Raw genomic sequence first — 17,418 nt, 5'->3', positions numbered from 1 at the left:
AGTAGACCATGTATATGTCTATAAACAATTTTTTTAATCAAGCACACAGACCTTCTTTCTTCATTTGGCTCACTTCCTTGTCCCAAAAAAGCACACCGTACTATATGCCCATACCCTCCTCTTTGAAGAGGTTGAGCGGTGTCATATTTCTACTGGGGCTGCTTATGATATCCCTGTGCTGTGCTGACTTCCTCCTGGGGGTTCTTATTATGAGGGGATCACACTATCCCTGTGCTGTGCTGACTTCCTCCTGGGGGTTCTTATTATGAGGGGATCACACCATCCCTGTGCTGTGCTGACTTCCTACTGGGGCTGCTTACGGTGCTGCTGTCAGTGCTGTATATCACGGTGCTGATGTCAGTGCTTAATGTCACGCTTCTGATGTCAGTGCCCTCTATCACGGTGCTGCTGTCAGTGCTGTATGTCACGGTGCTGCTGTCAGCGCTGTATGTCACGGTGCTGCTGTCAGTGCTGTATGTCACGCTTCTGATGTCAGTGCTTAATGTCACGCTTCTGATGTCAGTGCTGTATGTCACGGTGCTGCTGTCAGTGCTGTATGTCACGCTTCTGATGTCAGTGCTGTATGTCACGGTGCTGCTGTTAGCGCTGTATGTCACGGTGCTGCTGTCAGTGCTGTATGTCACGCTTCTTTGTGTCAGTGCTGTATGTCACGGTGCTGCTGTCAGCGCTGTATGTCACGGTGCTGCTGTCAGCGCTGTATGTCACGGTGCTGCTGTCAGTGCTGTATGTCACGCTTCTGATGTCAGTGCTTAATGTCACGCTTCTGATGTCAGTGCTGTATGTCACGGTGCTGCTGTCAGTGCTGTATGTCACGCTTCTGATGTCAGTGCTGTATGTCACGGTGCTGCTGTCAGCGCTGTATGTCACGGTGCTGCTGTCAGTGCTGTATGTCACGCTTCTTTGTGTCAGTGCTGTATGTCACGGTGCTGCTGTCAGTGCTGTATGTCACGGTGCTGCTGTCAGCGCTGTATGTCACGGTGCTGCTGTCAGTGCTGTATGTCACGCTTCTTTGTGTCAGTGCTGTATGTCACGGTGCTGCTGTCAGCGCTGTATGTCACGGTGCTGCTGTCAGCGCTGTATGTCACGGTGCTGCTGTCAGTGCTGTATGTCACGCTTCTGATGTCAGTGCTTAATGTCACGCTTCTGATGTCAGTGCTGTATGTCACGGTGCTGCTGTCAGTGCTGTATGTCACGCTTCTGATGTCAGTGCTGTATGTCACGGTGCTGCTGTCAGCGCTGTATGTCACGGTGCTGCTGTCAATGCTGTATGTCACGGTGCTGGTGTTAATGCTTTATGTCACGCTGCTGATGTCAGTGCTCTGTATTACGGTGCTGCTGTCAGATGCCTCTATCACGGTGGATGTGTCATTGCTGTATGTCACGCTGCTGGTGATCATCTCCTGCACCCTCTTCTTCGCCTACCCTGGTCCCTGACCTTCCCTCTCCTCCATTGCCTTCATTAGCTCCATAGTCCTGAATTGTCAGAACAATTTCCCAAATAAAAAAAGAATGCTTGTAGTTATCGATAGTGATGGCCGAACGGTTCGCCCGGCGGTCGTTTCGCGGCGAATTTCCGACATTCGCGGTCCGCACGTTCGAACGCCTTTTTCCGTCGTTCGCCGCGGCGGACTTACGTGTTTAATGTATACAAGAACTTTAACCTTTGGTGACACGTTTATCATGTGATACAGGACAGCCAATTGAGACATGACAGCACATGGACACTTGTACATTCCCCCTAACCTATAAATACACCCGATCCGGTGGCCATTTTACATTCTTTCTTCTGTTACGATAGGGACAGGTTCCTGTGTGGAGTAGGGAGAGATAAACCACTAGCTATTTGGTACACAAAAGTTCTTTTCAGGACTGGTATAGGTGTTAGGTGTTGATAGGTTTGCTGTGCTGCTGATTCTTGCAGCAGCCTGAGTGTCTTTTGTTAGTTTAGAGAAAGGGAAAGGACGGTGTATGCTACAGGGACAGCCAGATTAGTCTTTCATCATCATCATCATCATCATCATCATTAGCTGTTACTATCAAGGTCCACAAAAGAGCTGTTCCAGTAACCACTAATCGTTCTCTTTTTTTGCCAATTTGTATAGGGACAGGAAGGAAGCAGTGTTGTCAGGCAGTGAGGGTAATTTTAAAGACTTGCTGTTATTATTAGTTCCACAAAGGTTCTTTTCAGGACTGGTATCAGTGGTACAGTAATAGGCTTGTACATGTATAATATTCTTTCTTCCAAATATAGAAAGGATATTATACTTGACTGCTGCCCTTCTGCTGCAGTCTGCTAAACATTCACAACTCACTTGTTCCACAAAAGTTCTTATAAGGACTGGTAACTTGGTATAGGGTGCTACGGTACATAGGCTTGAGTGCGGTACAGTCTGCTGTTCTGTAAGGACCGCTATCGGTCCACAATAGATAGGGTTGACGTGCACCACTGCTGACCGCTGCCCTATACTGCAGCAGTCCTTCAGCGGTATAGGGACTGACGTACAGTCTGCTAATCACTAACACACAACCTGCTTGTTCCACAAAAGTTCTTATAAGGACTGGTAACTTGGTATAGGGTGCTACGGTACATAGGCTTGAGTGCGGTACAGTCTGCTGTTCTGTAAGGACCGCTATCGGTCCACAATAGATAGGGTTGACGTGCACCACTGCTGACCGCTGCCCTATACTGCAGCAGTCCTTCAGCGGTATAGGGACTGACGTACAGTCTGCTAATCACTAACACACAACCTGCTTGTTCCACAAAAGTTCTTATAAGGACTGGTAACTTGGTATAGGGTGCTACGGTACATAGGCTTGAGTGCGGTACAGTCTGCTGTTCTGTAAGGACCGCTATCGGTCCACAATAGATAGGGTTGACGTGCACCACTGCTGACCGCTGCCCTATACTGCAGCAGTCCTTCAGCGGTATAGGGACTGACGTACAGTCTGCTAAACACTAATACACAACCTGCTTGGTCCACAAAAGTTCTTATAAGGACTGGTAACTTGGTATAGGGTGCTACGGTACATAGGCTTGAGTGCGGTACAGTCTGCTGTTCTGTAAGGACCGCTATAGGTCCACAATAGATAGGGTTGACGTGCACCACTGCTGACCGCTGCCCTATACTGCAGCAGTCCTTCAGCGGTATAGGGACTGACGTACAGTCTGCTAAACACTAATACACAACCTGCTTGGTCCACAAAAGTTCTTATAAGGACTGGTAACTTGGTATAGGGTGCTACGGTACATAGGCTTGAGTGCGGTACAGTCTGCTGTTCTGTAAGGACCGCTATAGGTCCACAATAGATAGGGTTGACGTGCACCACTGCTGACCGCTGCCCTATACTGCAGCAGTCCTTCAGCGGTATAGGGACTGACGTACAGTCTGCTAAACACTAATACACAACCTGCTTGGTCCACAAAAGTTCTTATAAGGACTGGTAACTTGGTATAGGGTGCTACGGTACATAGGCTTGAGTGCGGTACAGTCTGCTGTTCTGTAAGGACCGCTATAGGTCCACAATAGATAGGGTTGACGTGCACCACTGCTGACCGCTCACCTATACTGCAGCAGTCCTTCAGCGGTATAGGGACTGACGTACAGTCTGCTAATCACTAACACACAACCTGCTTGTTCCACAAAAGTTCTTATAAGGACTGGTAACTTGGTATAGGGTGCTACGGTACATAGGCTTGAGTGCGGTACAGTCTGCTGTTCTGTAAGGACCGCTATCGGTCCACAATAGATAGGGTTGACGTGCACCACTGCTGACCGCTGCCCTATACTGCAGCAGTCCTTCAGCGGTATAGGGACTGACGTACAGTCTGCTAATCACTAACACACAACCTGCTTGTTCCACAAAAGTTCTTATAAGGACTGGTAACTTGGTATAGGGTGCTACGGTACATAGGCTTGAGTGCGGTACAGTCTGCTGTTCTGTAAGGACCGCTATCGGTCCACAATAGATAGGGTTGACGTGCACCACTGCTGACCGCTGCCCTATACTGCAGCAGTCCTTCAGCGGTATAGGGACTGACGTACAGTCTGCTAAACACTAATACACAACCTGCTTGGTCCACAAAAGTTCTTATAAGGACTGGTAACTTGGTATAGGGTGCTACGGTACATAGGCTTGAGTGCGGTACAGTCTGCTGTTCTGTAAGGACCGCTATCGGTCCACAATAGATAGGGTTGACGTGCACCACTGCTGACCGCTGCCCTATACTGCAGCAGTCCTTCAGCGGTATAGGGACTGACGTACAGTCTGCTAAACACTAATACACAACCTGCTTGGTCCACAAAAGTTCTTATAAGGACTGGTAACTTGGTATAGGGTGCTACGGTACATAGGCTTGAGTGCGGTACAGTCTGCTGTTCTGTAAGGACCGCTATCGGTCCACAATAGATAGGGTTGACGTGCACCACTGCTGACCGCTGCCCTATACTGCAGCAGTCCTTCAGCGGTATAGGGACTGACGTACAGTCTGCTAAACACTAATACACAACCTGCTTGGTCCACAAAAGTTCTTATAAGGACTGGTAACTTGGTATAGGGTGCTACGGTACATAGGCTTGAGTGCGGTACAGTCTGCTGTTCTGTAAGGACCGCTATCGGTCCACAATAGATAGGGTTGACGTGCACCACTGCTGACCGCTCACCTATACTGCAGCAGTCCTTCAGCGGTATAGGGACTGACGTACAGTCTGCTAATCACTAACACACAACCTGCTTGTTCCACAAAAGTTCTTATAAGGACTGGTAACTTGGTATAGGGTGCTACGGTACATAGGCTTGAGTGCGGTACAGTCTGCTGTTCTGTAAGGACCGCTATCGGTCCACAATAGATAGGGTTGACGTGCACCACTGCTGACCGCTGCCCTATACTGCAGCAGTCCTTCAGCGGTATAGGGACTGACGTACAGTCTGCTAAACACTAATACACAACCTGCTTGGTCCACAAAAGTTCTTATAAGGACTGGTAACTTGGTATAGGGTGCTACGGTACATAGGCTTGAGTGCGGTACAGTCTGCTGTTCTGTAAGGACCGCTATAGGTCCACAATAGATAGGGTTGACGTGCACCACTGCTGACCGCTCACCTATACTGCAGCAGTCCTTCAGCGGTATAGGGACTAAGAGTTTTGTCACAGGGTCATTTAAAAAATGACATGCAGAGGAAGAGGCAGGCCCTTCCGCAGGGGTGGTAGGGGTAGGGCAGGAGCAACAGGCTTGAGCCAAAGTGGGAAGTTGCAGAAGGTGCGTTCAATTACTTTAAAGGATGCACCAGACTTGGTTGAGTGGCTCGCTCAGCCTTACTCTTCTGCACCCTCCTCATCCTCTCGATCTGCACCCTCTTCTTCACTCTCTGCTATGTGCACCCCCAAAGACACTACCACCAACAACACGACCACCACCACCACCACCACATACCTTCCGCTTGAGTCACTGGAATTATTTTCCGATCCATATCAAGAGGACATTTCTGATGCGCAGCCACTCTTGGTATTGGATCAGGAAGAGGAGGTAGCAACAAGCGCTACTCAGCAGTCTGACGCCAGTACCCAGATCAGCCCAAGGAGGAGGTTGGTCCCCGGTGTTGCTGCCTACTCCGAGATCTCTACTTATAGCGGTGGGGAAGGTGACGTTGATGATGACGTGTCTAGTGATGTCACGTGGGTGCCCACAAGAGAGGAAGAGGAGGGGAGTTCAGAGGGAGATATGGACCAGCAGATAGGGAGGAGAAGCAGCAATGACTTACATTGCACAGCAGGGACAAAGCAGACTGCAAATGTATCAGGAGCGAGTCATCGACCATGTACGGTCACATCTGGCGCTCCCAGGACACCGGCACATGGCTCCGCAGTGTGGGCTTTTTTTAACGTGTCCGCTGCTGACAATAGCGTTGCCATCTGCAATCTTTGCAGTCAACGCGTTAGTCGCGGTAAGCCCAATACTCACCTAGGGACGACCGCCTTAAGAAGGCACATGAGCAGCCATCACCGAGCCCAGTGGGAGCAACGGAACACACAAAGCCACACTGCAGGCTCTCACCGTCCAGCCTCGTCTTCTACTTCTCCTTCTCCTCTCTCCTCACAATTGTCCTCCACTCCACCTTCCATCACGCCAAGCTCACATTTTTCTGCAAAAAGGCAGGCTTCCGTGGGCCTAATGTTTGAGCGTAAAAAAATGATGATGCCGGATAACCCTCTTGCCCAACGGTTGGCGGCTGGCTTGTCAGAACTCATAGCCCGCCAACTACTGCCATATAAACTGGTGGACTCGGAGGCCTTTCGCAAATTTGTGGCCATTGGAACACCACAATGGAAGGTCCCAGGAAGGAAGTATTTCTCAGAGAAGGGCATCCCAGAGCTATATGGCCATGTTCAGCGGCAAGTGAATGTATCTCTGGCACACAGTGTCGGTGCCAAGATACATCTGACCACAGACACGTGGTCTAGCAAACACGGGCAGGGAAGGTATATCAGTTTTACTGCCCACTGGGTGAACCTTCTGACGGCCGTCAAGCATGTAACCCGTGGCACCCGTGTAGATTTGGTTTTACCGCCACGGATTGCATGCAGGCCTGACTCTTCTTCTCCTCCTCCTACTCCATCCTCCTCCCTCTCCTCCTCAGCTGCCTCCTCCTTTTCCGCTGCTAGCGTCTCTTCCACTGCACCGCCCAAGCTCCCCAGAACCTATTCCACATGCCAGGTGAGACGTTGCCATGCCGTGCTGCGTCTGTTGTGCCTGGAAGCAAAGAGCCACACTGGCCCGGCACTCCTTTCAGCTTTGCGTTCACAGGCAGATGAGTGGCTAACACCGCTCAATTTGACAGTTGGTAAAGTGGTGTGTGACAACGGTGCCAATCTGCTTAGCGCATTGAAACAGGGCAAAATCACGCACGTGCCGTGCATGGCACACGTCTTAAACTTGGTCGTGCAGCGATTCCTTGTCAAATACCCTGGGGTCCAGGACATCTTGCGGCAGGCAAGGAAAATCTCGGCCCATTTCAGAAGATCTTACACGGCCATGGCTCGCCTTGCTGACATTCAGCGGCGACACCATCTGCCGGTCAGACGTCTTATTTGCGATTGCCCGACGCGATGGAACTCAACCTTCTATATGCTTGATAGGCTGCTCCAGCAGAAACGTGCAGTTAACGTCTACCTGTATGAACTCTGCGAAAGAAACGGTTCTGGGGAGCTGGGTTTTTTTTCACCGCGCCAGTGGCTGCTCATGCGCGACACATGCAGACTTCTGCGGCCATTTGAGGAGATCACCAAACTGGTCAGTCGCAGCCATGGCGCCATCAGTGACATGGTACCTTATGCCTTCTTTCTGGAGCGTGCATTGCGTCGTGTCATTGATCAGGCTGTGGAGGAGCAGGAGCGGGAAGATGAGGAAGTCGCAATGCTGGATGAATTCCCAGGGGGGGCTACTCTATCTGAGACAAGTCAACAACAGGAGTCTGATGAGGAGTCAGAGGAGGATGGTGCCGGGGCGGATGAGCAGGAGCAAGAAGAGCATGCTTTAAACCTTTCTGGGATCCCTGTTGTGCGAGGATGGGGAGAGGAGAATGAAGAGGACGACATTATCCTGGATGATGAGCAGGAGCCAGGCCACCACACCGCTTCCACTTTAGTGCAAATGGGGGCCTTCATGCTCCAGTGTTTTAATAGGGACCCCCGTATAAAAAGCATGAGGGTCAAGGACCAGTACTGGGTGGCAACGTACTTAGACCCCCGGTACAAACACAAAATGGCGGAAATGTTACCGCCGTCGCAGAGGGCTGTCAGAATGCAGCACTTCCAGGCCTTGCTTCGAGAAATGCTGCATTCTGCTTTTGCGTGCGCTGGCAGAGGAGCAATTCCCACTCCCAGAGAAGGATTTGCGGGTACCAATCCAACAGCGCCTGCAAGAAGAGGCCGGTTTGAAGATGTGTTGGTGACTTCGGATATGAGGTCATTCTTTCAGCCGACCCATCGACAGGTGTCATCCGGATCCAGCATCAGGGAACGCCTAGACCGTCAGGTGTCCGACTACATTGGGTTAACGGCCGATGTGGACGCTCTGAGGAGTGATGAACCCCTAGACTACTGGGTGGGCAGGCTTGACCTCTGGCCAGAGCTTGCCCAATTTGCAATCGAACTGTTGGCTTGCCCCTCATCCAGTGTCCTGTCCGAAAGGACGTTCAGCGCAGCAGGGGGGATTGTGACCGATAAGCGTACTCGCCTAGCTCACCACAGTGTTAACTACCTCACATTTCTAAAAATGAATGAGGCATGGATCTCGGAGGAATTCAACACATGTGACCAGTAGACCATGTATATGTCTATAAACTATTTTTTTAATCAAGAACACAGACCTTCTTAATTCATTTGGCTCACTTCCTTGACCCAAAAAAGCACACCGTACTATATGCCCCTACCCTCCTCTTTGAAGAGGTTGAGCGGTGTCATATTTCTACTGGGGCTGCTTATGATATCCCTGTGCTGTGCTGACTTCCTCCTGGGGGTTCTTATTATGAGGGGATCACACCATCCCTGTGCTGTGCTGACTTCCTCCTGGGGCTGCTTACGGTGCTGCTGTCAGTGCTGTATGTCACGGTGCTGCTGTCAGCGCTGTATGTCACGGTGCTGCTGTCAGCGCTGTATGTCACGGTGCTGCTGTCAGCGCTGTATGTCACGGTGCTGCTGTCAGCGCTGTATGTCACGGTGCTGCTGTCAGCGCTGTATGTCACGGTGCTGCTGTCAGCGCTGTATGTCACGGTGCTGCTGTCAGCGCTGTATGTCACGGTGCTGCTGTCAGCGCTGTATGTCACGGTGCTGCTGTCAGCGCTGTATGTCACGGTGCTGCTGTCAGTGCTCTGTATTACGGTGCTGCTGTCAGATGCCTCTATCACGGTGCATGTGTCATTCCGGTATGTCACGCTGCTGGTGATCATCTCCTGCACCCTCTTCTTTGCCTACCCTGGTCCCTGACCTTCCCTCTCCTCCATTGCCTTCATTAGCTCCATAGTCCTGAATTGTTAGAACAATTTCCCAAATAAAATAAAAATGCTTGTAGTTATCGATCCCAAATTCACCTCATACATGTATTATGTCATTGTCCAGATGGTGGGACTACGTTTTACCCCCTAATAATTACCACGTGGCCGCAAATTCGACATGAAGGTTTGCAAAGTTCGCCTCCCATTGAAGTCAATGGGGCCCGCGGCGAACGTTCGGTTTCGCGAACGTTTGGGTCCGTTCGCATTTCGCGTTCGCGAAACGTCCCGTCGGAAGTTCGTCCATCACTAGTTATCGATCCCAAATTCACCTCATACATGTATTATGTCATTGTCCAGGTGGTGAGACTACGTTTTCCGTTCTAATAATTACCACGTGGCTGCAAATTCGACATGAAGGTTTGAAACGTTCGCCTCCCATTGTAGTCAATGGAGCCTGCGGCGAACGTTCGGTTTCGCGAACGTTTGGTCCCGTTCGCGTTTCGCGTTCGCGAAACGTCCCGTCGGAAGTTCGTCCATCACTACTTATCATTATAAAGCCTTCCACCAGATTCAGCTTGTCTCTTACCTTTATACATCCTTCCACCATACTCAGCTTGAAACTTATCTTTACAAAGCCTTCCACCTGATGCAGCTTGTCACTTGCGATTATAAAGTCTTCCAACGGTTGCAGCTTGTCAGTTGTCATTATACCCCAAAACACCCTCCCCATGTTGAGGGCATGTGGCCTGGTACGGTTCAGGAGGGGGGGCCCCTCTCTTGTTCCCCCTCTTTTGCTGCGCCCTGCCAGGTTGCATGCTTGGATAAGGGTCTGGTATTGATTTTTGGGGGGACCCTGACGCCATTTTCTTTTTTAAATTTTGGCATGCGGTTTCCCTTAAAATCCATACCAGACCTGAAGGGATTTTGAGGGGAACCCCCACACCATTTCTTTTTAATTTTGTTGCGGGGTTCCCCTTAATATTTATACCAGGCCCAAAGGGCCTGGTAATGAACTGTGGGGGAATCCCATGCCATTTTTTTCAATGACTTTTATGTGTATTGCCGGTACCAACAATTCCTTATAGCCGCGATTATTTTAAAATAACTTTTTTCCTTTAGAAATGTCATTTTGTGCAGGGACTGTTGTAAACACGGGAAATATGTGCCACTTTACAGGTATACTATAGACACCCCCCAGAGATGAAATTTAAAGGAATATTTCACTTTTGTTTCACTTTAAGCATTATTAAAATCAGTGCTTCCATAAAAACGTGAGTTTATAAAACTTTTTTTTACACTGATACATGTCCCCTGGGGCAGGACCCGGGTCCCCAAACACTTTTTGAGAATAACTTGCATATAAGCCTTTAAAATTAGCACTTTTGATTTCTCCCACAGAAAATTCATGATAGCCGCGAGTAGTTTTAAATGACTTTTTTTCCTTTAGAAATGTAATTTTGTGCAGGGACTGTTCAAACACGGGAAAAATGCGCCACTTTACAGGCATACTATAGACCAGTGGTCATCAACCCTGTCCTCAGGACCCACTTACAGGCCAGGTTTGTAAGATAACTGAAATACATCACAGGGGATCTCATTGGCTTCTCAGTGATTGCAGTATTCTAGTCTGCATCTCCCCAAGGTAATACATAAAACCTGGCCTGTTAGTGGGCCCTGAGGACAGGGTTGATGACCACTGCTATAGACACCCCCCAGGTATGAAATTTAAAGAAATATTTCATGTTTATTGTTTCACTTTAAGCATTATTAAAATCAGTGCTCCTGAAAAATCTGCCATTTTTAAAACTTTGTTTTGCATTGATCCATGTCCACTGGGGCAGGAGCCGGGCCCCCAAACACTTTTTATGACAGTAACTTACATATTAGCCTTTAAAAAGAGAACTTTTGATTATTCTTGTCCCATAGACTTTAACGGAGTTCGCATGTTCGAACAAATTTTTTACCTGTTCATATGTTCTGCTGCGAACCGAACTGGGTGGGTGGGGGGGGGGGGGGGGTTGTTCGGCTCATCCCTAATCCTATGGTGAAAAGTTAGCCGGTAGGTTTTCATACAAGTGTAGAGACAAAATAAAAAAATTGTGAAGAGAGATCCCTCCTCCAAAAGGCTGTGCACCCAACTTGAGTATGTAGTCTCCTTACCGACTTAGATGTCCACCAAAGCAGTCTCACCCAGCACAGGGAATCAGTCTCCGAAAACCTAAGTGGATGTCTACAACTGCTAGATCCATGTCACTCTTCAAAAAACATGAACAAGAAAAGCGCCCATAGTGAAGTATTTAAGTGAATAAATTTAATATGCCCAAATAGATTGCACTTAAAGGATAAAAGTCTTTATGGGCAGTGTACCACAATAGAACAAAGTAGCGGCGTCTCCTCAGGCTTCCTCTGCTCGCTGTGACCATCAACCTCCGAAGAGAAAAACGTGCTGAAGTCAACCTTTATTCTTGGGACTTTGCTTCAGTTTTTTTTTTTTCCTCTGCGTGCCCTCAACATGAGGGGTGCCTTGGGGAAGGGGGGGCCGCGCAGCCCCCCACCCCAAAGCACCTTGTCCCCATGTTAATGAGGACAAGGGCCTCTTCCCGACAACCCTGGCTGTTGGTTGACGGGGTCTGCGGGCGATGGGCTTATCGGAATACTGGCCCCCCAAAATGCGAGTCCGGCGGGAAGATTGGAGTGCAAAAATACTTTTTAAGTCCGCCGTACTTTCGGGTAAAAAAAGTCCATCGGAGGCTACACATGGGGGGATTGTCCGGCAGACTTGAGTTTGCCGGACTTTTCCACCCGATTGTTTGATCGTGTGTACGCGGCATTCGTTTTTTATATTTATTTCTAGCGCAGCATTAACCTTCGGGGTTTTTTTTACCATTTATTGATAACAGCCCGGACTTTAATACCCCCCCCCCCCCCCCCCCGCTGACCCTCCCAAGAGGGTGGAATGATGTGATCCCCTTTCTTCCCCTTCCTGATGCTCCGTTTGAACGTCAGCAAGTCATGCCATGTGATTGGCTGATTAGAAATTTGTGTTACCAAGCAATTAAACAGCAGTGGCGACGCTAGGGAGCAGCTTCTGGGGCTATAGCCCAGATTATGGAGCCCAAAGCCCTGAGACTCTTATCGGGTGCATCAGTGGCGGCCCTGGCGATCTGCCACTGTGAAGAGGCCCCAAGACCTGGCATCTCCCCCTACATCTCGTGGGCAACACAGAGATGCCAATCGCCCCCTCCAACCCACCCCCCACTGCATACTACACTGCAACATTAGTAATCTGAGGTGCAGGGGGAGATGCTGACCATAGACTGTCATCAACATTCAGGTGAGTGACCATGGGGTGAAAGTCTGGGGGCTACAGAGATGTGCTGGGGGTTGGAGGTGCACAGCGGAGACCAGCCAAGTACAGGGGGAACCTCTAGAAGGGGGTGGAGGTGGCTGTCTGGGGACCCTGATGTAAAGAGGGGCAGCTCTCTGGGGACCCTAAAGGGGGGGCTCTCTGGGGAACCTAATGTAAGGGTGAGGATCTCTGTGGACCCTGATGTAAAGTAGGGAGGCTCTCTGATGTAAGAGGAGGCTCTCTGGGGACCCTGATGTAAGGAAGTGGCTTTTTGGTGACCCTGATGTAATGAGGGGGCTCTGGGTACCCTGATGTAAGGAGGAGGCTCCCTGGAGATCGTGATGTGAGGGAGATGCTTTCTGGGGACCCTGATGTAAGTGGAGACTCTCTGAGGATCATGATGTAAGGGGAGGCTCTCTGAGGATCATGATGTAAGGGGAGGCTCTCTGAGGATCATGATGTAAGAGGAGGCTCTCTGAGGATCATGATGTAAGGGGAGGCTCTCTGAGGATCATGATGTAAGAGGAGGCTCTCTGAGGATCCTTACATGAGGGAGATGCTCTCTGTGGAGCCTGATGTAAGTGGAGACTCTCTGGGGACCCTGATGTAAAGGGAGGCTCTCTGGAGACCCTGATGTAAGTAGGGAGGCTCTATGGAGACCCTGATGTAAGGGGGAGGTTCTCTGTTGACCCTGATGTAATGAGAGGGGCTCTGTGGACTCTGATGTAACACTCTGGGGGCCTGATGTAAGGAAAAGGCTCTCTGGGGACCCTAATGTAATGAGGGGGGCTCTGGGGACCCTGATGTAAGAGGAGGCTCTCTGTGATCACTGATGTAATGAGGGGGGCTCTAGGGACCCTGATGAAATGAGGGTGGCTCTGGGGACCCTGATGTAAGTAGGGGGGCTCTCTGGGGGGAAGATCTCTGGGGACCCTGATGTAAGAGGAGGCTCTCTGGGGACCCCAATGTAAGGAAGGGGCTCTGGGGACCCTGATGTAAGTAGGGAGGCTCTTGGGGGACCCTGATGTAAAGGGAGGCTCTAGGGACCTCAATGTAAGGAAGGGGCTCTCTGGGGACCCTGATGTAATGAGTGGGGCACTGGGGACCCTGATGTAAGAGGAGGCTCTCTTAGGGACCCTGGTGTAAGAGGAGGCTCTCTGGGGACCCTGATGTAAGAAAGGGGCTCTCTGGTGACCCTGATGTAAGGAAGGGGCTCTCTGGTGACCCTGATGTAAGGAAGGGGCTCTCTGGTGACCCTGATGTAATGAAAGGGGCTCTAGGGACCATGATTTAAGTAGGGAAGCTCTCTGGGTACTCTTATGTATGGGGGAGGCTCTCTGAAGACCTTACAAAAGGAGACTCTCTGGAGACCCTGATGTATGTAGGGAGGCTCCCTGGGGACCCTGATGTAAGGGGAGGCTCTGGGGATCCTGATGTAAGTAGAGAGGCTCTTTGGGGACCCTGATGTAAGGAAGGGGCTCTCTGGTGACCCTGATGTAATGACGGGGGCTCTGGGGACCCTGATGCAAGTAGGAAGCTCTCTGAGGACCCTAATGTAATTAGGGAGGCACTCTGGGGACCCTGATGTAAGGGGGAGTCTCTCCGTGGACCCTAATGTACGGAAGGGGCTGTTTTGGAACCCTGATGTAATTAGGGAGGCTCTCTGGGTACCATGATGTAAGGGAGAGGCTCTCTGGAGACCCTGATGTAAGTAGGGAGGCTCTCTGGGGACCCTGATGTAAGTAGGGAGGCTCTCTGGGGAGCCTGATGTAAGGGGGAAGACTCTCTGGGGACTCTGATGTAAGAAATGGGCTCTCTGGGGACTGTGATGTATTGAGAGTGGCTCTGGGGACCTTGACGTAAGTAGGGAGGCTATCTGGGGTCTCTAATATAAGGGGAGGCCCCCTGGGAACCCTGATGTAAGGAAGGGGCTATTTGGGGACCCTGATGTAATGGGGGGAGCTCTGGGGACCCTGATGTAAGTAGAGCGTCTCTTTGGGGACCTTGATGTAGGAGGAGACTCTCTGGGGACCCCGATTTAGGCCGGGTTCACACCGCTGCGATGCGGGAACGCCGCAAATCTGCGGCATTTTCCCGCATCGCATTACTCCCGCCGGCAGTTCAGACTGCCCTATGCGGACGGCTGGGAGTGTCAATGTTATGTTAATGACACCCCCAGATCCGTCTGCATATCGCAGTGCGATCTGCCGACTCGCACAGGAATCGGATCGCATGGTGTGAATCCCCATGCGATCCGATTCTGTTGTGGACCAAAAAAAGGGTCCTGTGCGAGTTTGCTGCGGGAGCAGGCCCGGACTGGCCATAGGGCAGACCGGGCATTTTCCCGGTGGGCCGGGGGCCGCCGGGCCGCTGGGCTGCATGTCTGGGACATGCAGTCGGCCGTGGGTTCTAACGCCGGCCGCTGGTGTTCCGCCAGCGGTGTAATAAGTGGCCAGTGACAGGCTCTTTGAGAGTGGAGCCGCACTCGAGTGACACACGTAGGCACGGGGGGAACCCGCAACGATTCCCCTTCTCTCTAGCACGCTAGAAGCAGATCTGATCAGTCTCAGTTCGGCTGTCTCTCACAGCCGAGCAGACTGAAGCCGCCTCCCCCTACCCCTCCTCCTTTGTCTACACAGGAGGAGGGGACTCGACATGCAGTCCTGTGCTGATCTCAGGACATGAGACTCAGGTACATTATGGGTCTGAACTCTGAAGGGGAGGTCTGTAATGTAGGGGGGGGTTCTGTAGTGTAGGGGGGTCTGTAGTGAGGGGGGGTTCTGTAGTGTAGGGGGGTTCTGTAGTGTAGGGGGGGTTCTGTAGTGTAGGGGGGTCTGTAATGTAGGGGGGTTCTGTAGTGTAGGGGGTCTGTAGTGTAGGGGGGGTTCTGTCATGTAGGGGGGGTTCTGTAGTGTAGGGGGGTTCTGTAGTGTAGGGGGGTTCTGTAGTGTAGGGGGGTCTGTAATGTAGGGGGGTTCTGTAGTGTAGGGGGGTCTGTAGTGAGGGGGGGTTCTGTAGTGTAGGGGGGTCTGTAGTGAGGGGGTTCTGTAGTGTAGGGGGGTTCTGTAGTGTAGGGGGGGGGGTTCTGTAGTGTAGGGGGGTCTGTAATGTAGGGGGGTTCTGTAGTGTAGGGGGGTCTGTAGTGTAGGGGGGTTCTGTAGTGTAGGGGGGGTTCTGTCATGTAGGGGGGGTTCTGTAGTGTAGGGGGGTCTGTAATGTAGGGGGGTTCTGTAGTGTAGGGGGGTCTGTAGTGAGGGGGGGTTCTGTAGTGTAGGGGGGTCTGTAGTGAGGGGGGTTCTGTAGTGTAGGGGGGTTGTGTAGTGTAGGGGGGGTTCTGTAGTGTAGGGGGGTCTGTAATGTAGGGGGGTTCTGTAGTGTAGGGGGGTCTGTAGTGAGGGGGGGTTCTGTAGTGTAGAGGGGTCTGTAGTGAGGGGGGGGTTCTGTAGTGTAGGGGGGTTCTGTAGTGTAGGGGGGGTTCTGTAGTGTAGGGGGGTCTGTAATGTAGGGGGGTTCTGTAGTGTAGGGGGGTCTGTAGTGTAGGGGGGTCTGTAATGTAGGGGGGTTCTGTAGTGTAGGGGGGTCTGTAGTGTAGGGGGGGTTCTGTAGTGTAGGGGGGGTCTGTAGTGTAGGGGGGGTTCTGTAGTGTAGGGGGGTTTGTAGTGTAGGGGGGGTTCTGTAATGTAATAGAGGTTCTGTAGTGTAGGGGGGGTTCTGTAGTGTAGGGGGTTTGTAGTGTAGGGGGGGTTCTGTAATGTAAGGGGGGTTCTGTAGTGTAGGGGGGGTTCTGTAGTGTAGGGGGGGTTCTGTAGTGTAGGGGGGGTTCTGTAGTGTAGGGGGGTCTGTAATGTAGGGGGGTTCTGTAGTGTAGGGGGGTCTGTAGTGTAGGGGGGTCTGTAATGTAGGGGGGTTCTGTAGTGTAGGGGGGTCTGTAGTGTAGGGGGGGTTCTGTAGTGTAGGGGGGGTCTGTAGTGTAGGGGGGGTTCTGTAGTGTAGGGGGGTTTGTAGTGTAGGGGGGGTTCTGTAATGTAATAGAGGTTCTGTAGTGTAGGGGGGGTTCTGTAGTGTAGGGGGGTTTGTAGTGTAGGGGGGGTTCTGTAATGTAAGGGGGGTTCTGTAGTGTAGGGGGGGTTCTGTAGTGTAGGGGGGGTTCTGTAATGTAAGGGGGGTTCTGTAGTGTAGGGGGGTTCTGTAGTGTAGGGGGGTTCTGTAATGTAGGGGGGGTTCTGTAGTGTAGGGGGGGTTCTGTAGTGTAGGGGGGGTTCTGTAGTGTAGGGGGGTTCTGTAGTGTAGGGGGGTCTGTAATGTAGGGGGGTCTGTAGTGTAGGGGGGTCTGTAATGTAGGGGGGTCTGTAGTGTAGGGGGGTCTGTAATGTAGAGGGGTTCTGTATTGTAGGGGGGTTCTGTTGAGGAAGAAGTGGAAGGTGAACATGGAAGTAGAAATGAAAGTGGAAGTTGAGGTGGAAGTTGAAATTGAGGTGGAAGTTGAGGATGAAGTGGAAGTTGAATTTGAAGTTGAGGCGGAGCAGATGGGCCAAATCGTTATATAATGCAATGCAGCATATCCCAGAGTATGGGTCCCCTCTGTTAGGTGTGACCTCAACAAGTCACCTATTTGTCAGGTTATGTTACCGTTTCCCAATTATTAGTTAGAGTTCTTATCCAAGCAAAGAGACACAGAGATATTATTCAGTATTTCTGCTCAGAAGTCCGTCGTTAACTCTGACTGTCTCTGACTGGCTCTGGCTCTGAGGCTTCTTTATTACATCTTTTATAGACAGAAAAGAGCAAACATCAGCAAATGTAAAAAAAACAACATTTTCAAAGTAAAGACAATTCTCCGAGTGTTATCAGCTGATAAGACAATCTTCTGGGCGTAGACTGCTTTTTAGGGCTGATGCGGCCTCTTCTTGATGAGTACGTGACAATAGATGACGAATCCTTATTTTACAGAGAAGGATAGAAAAATACAAGTATTTAGTAAGACATAAGGTCAACCATTTTGTTTAGACACCCCTTAATCCTTACATTTCCCCCTTTGACATCACCCCTCCCTCTTG

This window comes from Lithobates pipiens, unplaced genomic scaffold (assembly GCF_037356315.1).
Source record: "Lithobates pipiens isolate NorthernLeopardFrog02 unplaced genomic scaffold, aLitPip1_a1.2 Scaffold_1, whole genome shotgun sequence".
Classification (NCBI taxonomy): domain Eukaryota; kingdom Metazoa; phylum Chordata; class Amphibia; order Anura; family Ranidae; genus Lithobates; species Lithobates pipiens.
This window is presented reverse-complemented; position numbering follows the sequence as displayed.